Raw genomic sequence first — 10,322 nt, 5'->3', positions numbered from 1 at the left:
GTTTTCGTTGTCGCTCACGCCTCCTCTCCGCTGCACTGCACTTTGGTGTACTCCATCCAAAAAGATGTGGCACAGCATCAGCTTTCAAGCGTCTATTTAGTGGTTTACCACCTATGAAAATAGGAAAGCCTCATACATTCACCGCACAATTTATAATTGGCTATACAGGTAAAAAATGTTAACACGCAAAATTGTAGTAAGCCGGTCCTTTTCAATGTTACCTATTGTAAATTTTATAACCCTATTCAATAAAAAAGAAGCTTATGAAAATATCTAATGCAATTATACGGCATGTATATCTGTACTGTACTACCAATACCATTCCGAAATCTGAAAAATTCTGAATTCCGAAACGTGTCTGGTCCCAAGGGTTTCGGATAATAGATTGTGTACTGCAGTAGGGTACAATAAACAGGAAATCGGCATAGATTTAATAATAGACTTCGTTTCACAAGACAATAACATGAATTTCTACAGACTACAGCTATGTAGACTACACAGTATACACGCTGAACACACCATAATAGTTAGCCGAGTGATAGTCATTATCGTCGAAATGTCCATGGCATACTCTGGCTGCCTGGCCTGGTTCCCAAATAGTCTTCTTATCATCCGTCAACCGTTTAATAGCTTGCAACCACCTTTTACGTAACTCAATTGACTTTGGAAACGTTAGTGATCCTTGTCTAGAGCAACCAGGTACTGAGCATTGAGGCATTACGACGTTATTGTTACGAGGAATACGACCAGTGCGTGAACCATTCTATGACTCGAGGTGTCACGATGTAAACAAACAAAATTCGGAAGGAGCAGAAGATCGGCTTGGCATCACGTCGTCAATTCATTTATCTGATGATAGCAGTATAGGTCTTTTAACAGACTCAAGTACAAAGTGCTAAGTTCGTATACATCACGAATTGACTGTCTTTGCTAGGAATGGAAAATAACTGCTAATATTTATTAGTCGGAGATGCTGTCACACTGCATAAACTGCCCAAGAGTGATTACCACTTCCGGTAACAACGCTATGAGCGCCATCTGGTTTGTACCACGTGACTGCCATAACCCCATTGCCTAATACTTCGCTTTAACTCAGCTTCTCCTCCTGTAAAATTCGTCCCATTATCTGAAAATATATTTTCTGGTTGACCTCTTCGCGACACATATCTCCCCAGTCTGTTGAGGAAACTGTCGGTCTCCAAAGTGTTCAGCTTCTCAACATGTATAACTCTGGACGCTAGGCAGGTGAATATGAAGCCATAGCGTTTAACCTCACATCTTCCTTGTTTCACTAGAAAGGGGCCGAAGCAGTCCAGGCCTACGAAAGTAAAGGGTGGCTTAGAATTATCCACTCTTTCAGGAGGCAGGTCAGCCATCCTTTGTTGACACGGTTTCCCGAACCGCCTCTTGCAGATGAGGCAATGTCTTGCCACCCTCTTAATAACCATGCGTGCTTTGACGATCCAATACTTGGCTCTTAAAAGGCTCGACGCCCGTTCAGTACCTAGGTGTGCGACATTGTGAGCCTCTTTCACAATGAGCTGAGCGACAGGGCTACTACGTGGTATATTGCAAGGTTGTGTGACACAGGCTTTTGCGTGTCTGAGTCTGCCTCCTGCCCTCAAGACTCCCTGGTCATCTATAACTGGATCCAAAGATACGACGCTGTTAGTTTTTGGTTTAGCCATGATTTCAGCCCTTAGTGATCTTTGCACGAATCTAATTATGACAGTTTCGGCGCTTCTCATTTCTTTAACGGAAATGTTGCTTTTAGGTTTAGTCTGATTCTTGTGTCTCAATATTTCCCTGAGTCTTACCAGCCAACAGACTGCTTTCTTAATTCTATGCCAATCGGAGTAATAGTTGACAAGCTTGTGTATAGGATGATCACTCACATCCGTCAAGTGCACTTCGACCTGATTGACTTGAATGCATCACACATCTGTTGTGCCCCTTTTTATTTCAGGATCGGTGTCAAGCGCGTCTTGTATATCGGTGGAGTCCTTGATCCAATCGCATTCATGCTTCCTGAGAAATGTAGGACCGATAAGCCACCAACTGTTTTTAAGAATCACAGGGTCTTGACCCCGTGACGCGAAATTCGCAGGGTTGTCTGATGTAGGTAGATGTCGCCATTGACTGGTATGAGTGCTCTGTCGTATCCGTGCAACTCGATTTGCTACATATACATAAAACCTTTTCTCTTCATTCTGGATGTAAGCTAACACGATTTTGCTGTCAGTCTAAAACGTTGATTCGACTAAAGTAATATCTAATTCTCGTCTGAGCATCGTGTCGACTTTAACCGCCATCACTGCTGCGGCTAACTCTAGCCTGGGAATCGTCACTGACTTGATAGGTGCTAGCCTGGATTTGCTGGCAATCAACGCAGTATGTATTTGTCCATTCTTGCTAAGAAGTCTGATGTAGCTACAGACCCCATACCCAGTCATGCTGGCATCAGAAAAGTGATGAAGTTCACATGCCGCATCATCAAACAAACGGGGTTTAATTCATCTATCAACCTTGAACTCGGCAATGTTCTCAAGATAGTTCAGCCAGCAACGATATTGCCTTTCTATATCGCACGGTGCATCTTGGTCCCCTGTTAGTTTCCTGCGAGTGGCTTCTTGAAACAATAACTTTGCTTTTAGAACGACTGGCGATATTAACCTTAAGGGGTCATACACTGAAGAAAGAAAGCTCAACATCGTTCTTCGTGTAACTCGCGTCGTCTTGCGCTGATATTCGTCGAACTTGTCATAGTAGAACTCGTCATTTATTAGATCCCACTTTATTCCTAGAGCCTTGCTATCCCTAAACGAGTCTAGGTCCTTGACCTCCTTTCCACGATTTTCTTCAGGGATGTCTTGCATAAGCTCTTTGCTGTTCGACACAAACTTTGTCAAATTAAACCCGCCCTTGCATAGCACCATTGGTGTTTCGTTGATGACAACTCTTGCATCATTCAATGTGGACATAGACTTGAAACAATCATCGACCTAAAATGATCTTAACACCGTATCCCGTACTAAAGGGCGCACATGTCGCTGATCATGAACGGTGCGTCTCAGTGCGTACGTGGAGCTGCTGGCACACCATATGCCTCCAAAGAGATGTGACGTCATTCTGTAGTGGGTCAGCTCGCCTTGTCCATTGTACCATAGCAAATTCTGTTGTGCGGTGAGTAACAGGCAAGTATTACTGTTTTTCGATTCCCCCTAAACGTGGCAGATAGGATATGCTCATCTAACTTCTTAACAGAGAAGCAAAGGTAGCAGCTTCGAATCTATAGATATGCCCACCCCACGAATGGAGGTGCCACAGTCATTTCGAACGGCGGATGCAGTGAAGAGAGTTACCCGGCCACGATCGCGAGCAACTATTTCCGGATCGGAGTCAGAATGTACAAAACGATGTTCTTGGATGCAGGTTACAGATATAGAATAGTCATTCATGAGTTTGTTGAGCACAGCTTGAGAAGATAGTGAGTTCTACAGTTGAGTGTAGCCACTTTATAAGACTGGCTAGGTCTGGAGAGGCCAATCTTTTGTCGTTGACGATCGGAGCTCAGCCGCTCCGGAGAGTTTAGGTCTGGCTCGTCATTAGCTGCAGGAACAGCGTTACTTGACCACGTGATTTACCGATTAACAAGGGCTTTAACCTTGGTACTGTAATTGAACTTCATCATGCTTTTTCTATTGGCTGAGTGCGTATGCGGCTCGCCGCGCCTGCATACGTTTCCGGTTCTCCGCTAACTGGAGCGATGCACCTTGGCGTTGTCATAAATTCCGATCCTCCGCGAAGCTGCGCTGTTTGCTTTGCCAAAACATCCGTCTGTCGATGATACGCCACACACGGACGGTCATTCACTATGGAGAGGTTAGTTGCAAATTGCAACTGCACTGAGTGCTAAGTGACGCATCACATAGTGCTGGGTGTATGGGGACCAGTCGAGGACGCCACAAAAGGCCACCTCGGAAAGGTACTACCCCTCTACAAGAACTTTGACAACCTTGATAACCTTGACAACAACTAATGTTTTCTAGTCATGATATATAATACGAAAGTCCAACATAAAGACAGCCGTTTATTGTTAACTTGACACAGCCACGCCGCATGGTAATCGTGGCCCCACATAGCATCGATCTCCATCATGATGCTGGACGGTGCTGCCATCTTCCATGTACCAATGCGCAATATGATTTGGTTACATAATGTGACAGACAGCATATCCATAAGGTCTACACCACTCATAGATTTGTTGTATTCCTCGACTATGGCTGGTTAGTTTAGGTCAATGTATTCCTTGTCCTTCTTGTTCCATCGTCTGGCAGTTCCGACGAACTTTATCGAACAGTCTGCATCGAACTTTTCTGCAGTTTGACCGGCAGCTCCTTAGTAAACATCAAAGTTGTACAGGTAACCGGATGCACCAGCACGACCCCAGAGCTTGAAACCCCATTTGCTCGTTTTTTTGGCATGTAAACCCTTGGTCCAACCCTACCCCTGAAAGCCGATACCATAATACCCATAATTTCATCAACGTCATGGTTTTCTTCAGTGGTCGGTTTCATGAAATTGTCCCTCATATCCTGCAGCCATGGCCTTAGCTTCCATATCCTGTCTTTCCTCTCGTCATCGGTAATTTCATTATGGTTCACGAAAAGAACGTGTGTCATCAGTTGCTCGAAACGCTTACGCCCCATCACGTCAGCGAATGCAGGGTACCTGATGGCCCGTTCCCAATATACCCTCGTATATATATATGTAATATACGTAAGTAAATAGGACCTCACTGAAGGTAACTGAACAAGGCCCATCAAGAAATACATCACAATTAGCTTTTCCAACTCTCCATGGTCTTTAAACTCTCTCCACTTTTTTCATTTCTTAAATATTTGTCTGTTCACATAAATTGTCAATCATGTCTGGTGTAACAAACTGCCTAAAGGTCCCGGGGATCATCTGGAATTGTGTATTGTTCACCCAGGAATGGGACATCCGTTCGGTTGTAAGGGGCAGCCATATTGGAAAACATGTGTATGCTAAATCTGTTGTAGTTCACTTTTATCCCGTCAGATGGCGAGAGTGATGGTTTAAATATGTCACAATGGGTATTAAGGTTAATAAACATTATCCAGTCAATCAGGGGGCCATCTCAAAAGTTACGTGACATATTTGTTACATGGGGCGCTTAGGGGTTAAAGTTTTAGACAATTATGTTTACTCGCCAAGATGGGCGAGTCAGTTTTAGCTTTTACTTGCCTGATATTATTTTCACTCGACATTGGCGAGCGGGCGAGTGCCTAGCTCATTCACTAGCAGCTGCACTGACAATTCTTGGTGTCACATGTTCTTTGAAAAAGCTAATAAAAGATGGTTTAATACTGTTCCAAAACACGTCAAGCATGATTCGCTCTATGTAATACCCATGCTGGCTGAATACAAAAAAGTCACAATATTGTCTTCCAGTGATTGCTAACTACCCTTGAACCTGATAGTGGTACTTGTGGTTAACCTTCAGTTGTACCAGGTCATCGTGCTCTTGCAGATACCCAGGTGTTTCAAGTGAAGTTGCACGATCTGAACAGCCATATGCATTTTATCTCCAAGAGTCCATCACCACAACAAGAACGGGTAACAAGGCGATCTGGAGATGATCCGAGGAACAGCATGTCTTTATTGATGAACAAGCCACAACAAAGTTGTTTGTATCACCTCTGCTTTATCCCATTGACATACTTCATGGGAGATTCTTCCCAGCCTGTAGTTAATGCTGGCAAGTAGTCTGGTATAGATCAGATATAGGTAGCCAGGTATAGAAATGATACGTATTATTCAGTAAGTGCAAAAACATTTTTATATACCCAGCAAAACAGCTGCAGCAAGCGCTTGAAATAACTCCTTTCTGCTTATCGATCAGAATCCAAGTGTTGTGTGGATTGCTTGTAATCCTTTGGGAGGGACAGACTTTGCACTCAGGAAACAGTACTTTGACGTATCTGTTATGGGGTGATACAAATGTTCCTTAACAAAATTACCGACAAAATAACTAAACGGTTTTTTCTCCTTGTAGTCTAACTGAAGTCTTTCTGTAAATGTTTGCTCTCTAGCAGGTGAGTAGTTGTCTGAAAACACAGCAATATGCTGGATCATGGGGCCAGCCGCCACAAACACGTTCCCTCATTTTCGTCCAACCACTTTTTTCGAAGAGTCAGTATGGGGCATATCACTATCCGGGGTCATTAGAGGTTTCTTAATGTGCTCACTCTTCAGAGGTCACAGGAATATTTTCCCTTACACGTTGCGAACTAGTTATTTCGTCAATAACCGGCGTACTGTGTGTGTTGCTAAATAGACTGCACATGTGGTAATAGCAGTAAGCACGTGTAAAATCTCTGCAGTGATGACGTCTCAACCATGCAGACTCATACAATATATACCAAGCAATTAAGAGGTGACCGTGAGTATTTAGGCTTTCCTCATTCCAGGTGTGAAACTGGTCCCCATTGACATTAGTATACACTTGTGGGTCTTATGTGGTTTAAATGTTGAAGGTCCTTCAGGTACGGGCTAACCTCTCGGACATGCCCTTGACGTATGGGATGATAACTAATCCCCTATTTTTTGTTTTTTGGGCGTTCCCCTTCTTTTTCAATTTGTTGTTGGTTGCTTTTGTTTCTATTTTCCGTTTTGTGTCTTCGAATGTCCAATTAGGGTAGTCGCAATTTCGAAGTGCGTGTCGAATCTCTTGTTCCTCGGCGCGAATATCTTCTGGTTCTGTTACAACGGTGTTGGCTCTATCTAGTAGTGTGTGACGACTCCCAGTTTGTGAGTTATCGGGTGGTGAGATTTAAAGTTCAGATACTGATTGGTATGGGTCTTCTTTCTGTAGACCACGGTTTTTAACGTACCATCTTCTCTGCTCACAATGGCTCTACAGTGAGTAGAGTTCTCTTCTTCAAGGTAGTGTCATCTTTCAATTTCTTCCAGATCACCTCAAGGGTTTTATTTACCGGTGTGTTGGTAAATAGAGAGACACGTCGAATGACACTAACGTTTCATCTTGTCGTAGTTTTTGTTCCTTCAGTTTAGTGACTAGATCCTTGGAATTTTCTACATGGTGTATAGTTTTGCCAACGATCGGTGATAATAAGACCGCCAAACTGCGGGACAGGTTATAGCCTATGGACCCAGTATAGTCCACGATAGGCCGTAAACCGTTACCACTTACCTGGAAACATCAGACCTGAGGAAGTCTTTTGGAGAGATGGACGAAAATTTCGTCAGTGCAAGTTATTTTTAACTTAGGCGAGAATTTTTGTTGTGTTTTTTCTTGTTGGTTTACAGATCCGCCGACCCGAATTTTCAAGGAAAACGAAAAAAAAAATATTGAAAATCTGTATTTTTTATTCCCGCCGACCTTTTCTCTAAGAAATATGAATAAAAAAAAATTTAAATGTAAAAAATAAAAACATTTCATAAACATATAGTTTATAATAAAAGTAAAAATAATTACAAGTTGAGTTTTGTTTTCATTTAGTTTTCTTAAAATACTTTAATATTATCAAGAGCGTAAAGGGTAAAGGGTAAAATGCTGAAACCATGCTGCAGTATTAGTCGAATTAATAAACTTTTCCCGTTTTATTTTGACGATCCTTTGCAGTATTATTGATTAGCTGTCTTACCTTATTCATATAAAACAAACCGCATGTCCCTACGATGCCCCTACGCTGAGATAATGAGCGGTGAAAATCTGGTATTTTCACCGAAAATCGACTCGAGATCAGTGTGAACTGCGTGATGATGATGATGATGACGATGATGATGATGATGACACTGGGTCCGATGTAGAGTAGAGCTAATCATTCCAGACTCTTAACATTGCCCTTACATTGTCTCGAGCTTTTAATAGTGCAAACGTTTCATTTCTTTAAATTTTTTCCTTGGTACAGTCTGTGTGTCCGGAACATTGGTAGGCCTACCATACAAAGTGTTGAAAGTGAAATATTGACCCCAGAGACTTTTAAAATGGCATATAATGTAGTGGATCTACAAACTCATACAAGCACATTTTTTGACAAATAAAACACCTTGGTCTGACCCTGATTTAAGCCTACAACTATGTAGCTCACCTACCTTTACCTACATTTTCCAGCAGATATTTACATCTATTTTAAACTACATGTAATCAGGGATGATCATGATATTGTACATGTACGTTTTAGGTATAAATTCTTTTAGAAGGATGTAAAAAAACAAGGTTTTGCTGGTTAGCGGTATGGCAATGATCTTGACCTTAACCACAGATGACCTTGGTATACCAAACTTCTATTAACTAGCTAGGAACTTATCTCCCTGTAGTATTTGACATTAGTATTGGTTATGTGTCAAATAATCCCAACAAATTAGAAGCAGATTGACATCTTACATTTTGTGCATTTTTCTGGCCCAAAAATGGCCGTTTTTGAAATGTATTTAACTACGTTTCATACTGTAGCTCAGAAATAAATAAAGTTCACATTTTTAGGATTAAACTGGACTTGGACATCTTTTATCTTCCATCTGAGCCCATTTTGGATGAGAAAATCTAATTGGTGTGGTAACTGTGGTTTTTTTTTGGCGGATGTTCCGATTTTAAGCAGGCGTCAAATTTTATGACCTTTTGATTTCTGGTGTCCTACATGAATAGCATATCAGCATATAACATATATCAGTGTGTAGGGAATACAATTTCCAACATTTTGAGTGGTAATTTGTACTAATTGGACAATTTGTTAAAAATATACTGAGTTTTCATATCCCCTACCCCCAGATTTTGGGTCCGAGGTCTGAAGCGATCATTCACATTCAACAGGTCATTACTACCACTAAGCTGTGGATGCTGGGTTGGGCTCAGGTTTTTTTCATCTATGGATATAGGCCTATCAAGAAAACATAGTGAGAATTTTCCACACCAGGTGGTACCAATCCATGATATTTTGGGCTCTTGTCCCACCGTTTGGCTTCACCTAGTGGCTCTGTGGCAATGAAAGTTGAAAACAGCACAACCCGCTTGTTATCGTACCAAGCCACAGCGGCTAAGTTGAAATGTGTGTTGATCTTGCGCCACGCCCATTTACCTCCAATTGTCTCTCTGTCTTCAGTTCTACACGACCCATACGTTGCTTCCTCACCGTACCAACATAGTGAATTCCCAAATTTTTGAGTTTCACACAGACGTGACGAAGAAAACAGATTGTCAGCATATACTTTGTAGTTCACATCTTTCATTAGCGTAGACACTAACTTTAATACAACATCTTGCCCTTGCCCTAGTTCTGTACACTGACCGGTCCCACCTTGATAGATTTCGAAGTCATGCACCATGGCTTAATCACTGGTACGCACCCAGATTTTGAAGCCCCATGGGTGGGGCTTTCCCTTTACGTACTGTTGTATTGAGCTGGTTTTGCCTTCGAAGGCCACCACCATTTCATTTATGGCATTGAGTTCTGCTGCAATCAACTTCAGACAGTTCTGCTGCAGTGAATCGATCCATGGTCGTATCTTCCATATCTTGTCCTTCTTTTTCTCATTGTCGGTTACAAGCATGTTGTCGGTAAAATGTATTACGGTTGGTAATAGCGAGAAATGATTCTGCGACATGATCTTGTTGAAAAACTCGCAGCCCATATCGCGCTCCCAGTAGGCACGTGTCCCAGGCATTTGACAGAGTCCCATGCGCAAATAAATTCCGTAACCTGTTCGAGTTCCTTTCGAGAAGTGTTGACACATGTACCATTTTTTTGCAAACTGTAGACATTAGTTTGCTCAGTCATATTGTCCAACATTTCTTTCGTAACAAATCGATAAAAGTACTAAATCGGTGTGTACGGTTCCATTATTCCTTCGGGCAATGTATACTGGGGACCTGTAAACTGTGTGTTAGGCGGCTGATATTGATGAGGAGGCCCCTTAGACCAATTTGCACCTGCAATGTTAATAAGTGGTTCATCATCACTGTCAGTGTAATCAGAAGGTTGGTCATCATCACAAGTTTGGTCATCATCAGAAGGTTGGTCATCATCAGAAGGTTGGTCGTTATCGGACTGTTCACTTTCATCTGAATCAGAAGACGATTTGCCGCCACCATCAACGTCACTGTCATTTGTATCGATAAGTGCTAGAACGTCATTAACACGATATCTTACTCTTGTATGCCTGGAAGCCATTTTTATCTGCAAATATAGTGTGACATGCCGAATTGTCACAGGGTTGTTGTGATTGTTTGGTGCTGCCCTCGAGTGGCGAAAGGAGAGAAAAGATAGACGGCAGCA

This window comes from Priapulus caudatus, unplaced genomic scaffold, assembly GCF_000485595.1.
Source record: "Priapulus caudatus unplaced genomic scaffold, Priapulus_caudatus-5.0.1 Scaffold56, whole genome shotgun sequence".
Taxonomy (NCBI): domain Eukaryota; kingdom Metazoa; phylum Priapulida; class Priapulimorpha; order Priapulimorphida; family Priapulidae; genus Priapulus; species Priapulus caudatus.
This window is presented reverse-complemented; position numbering follows the sequence as displayed.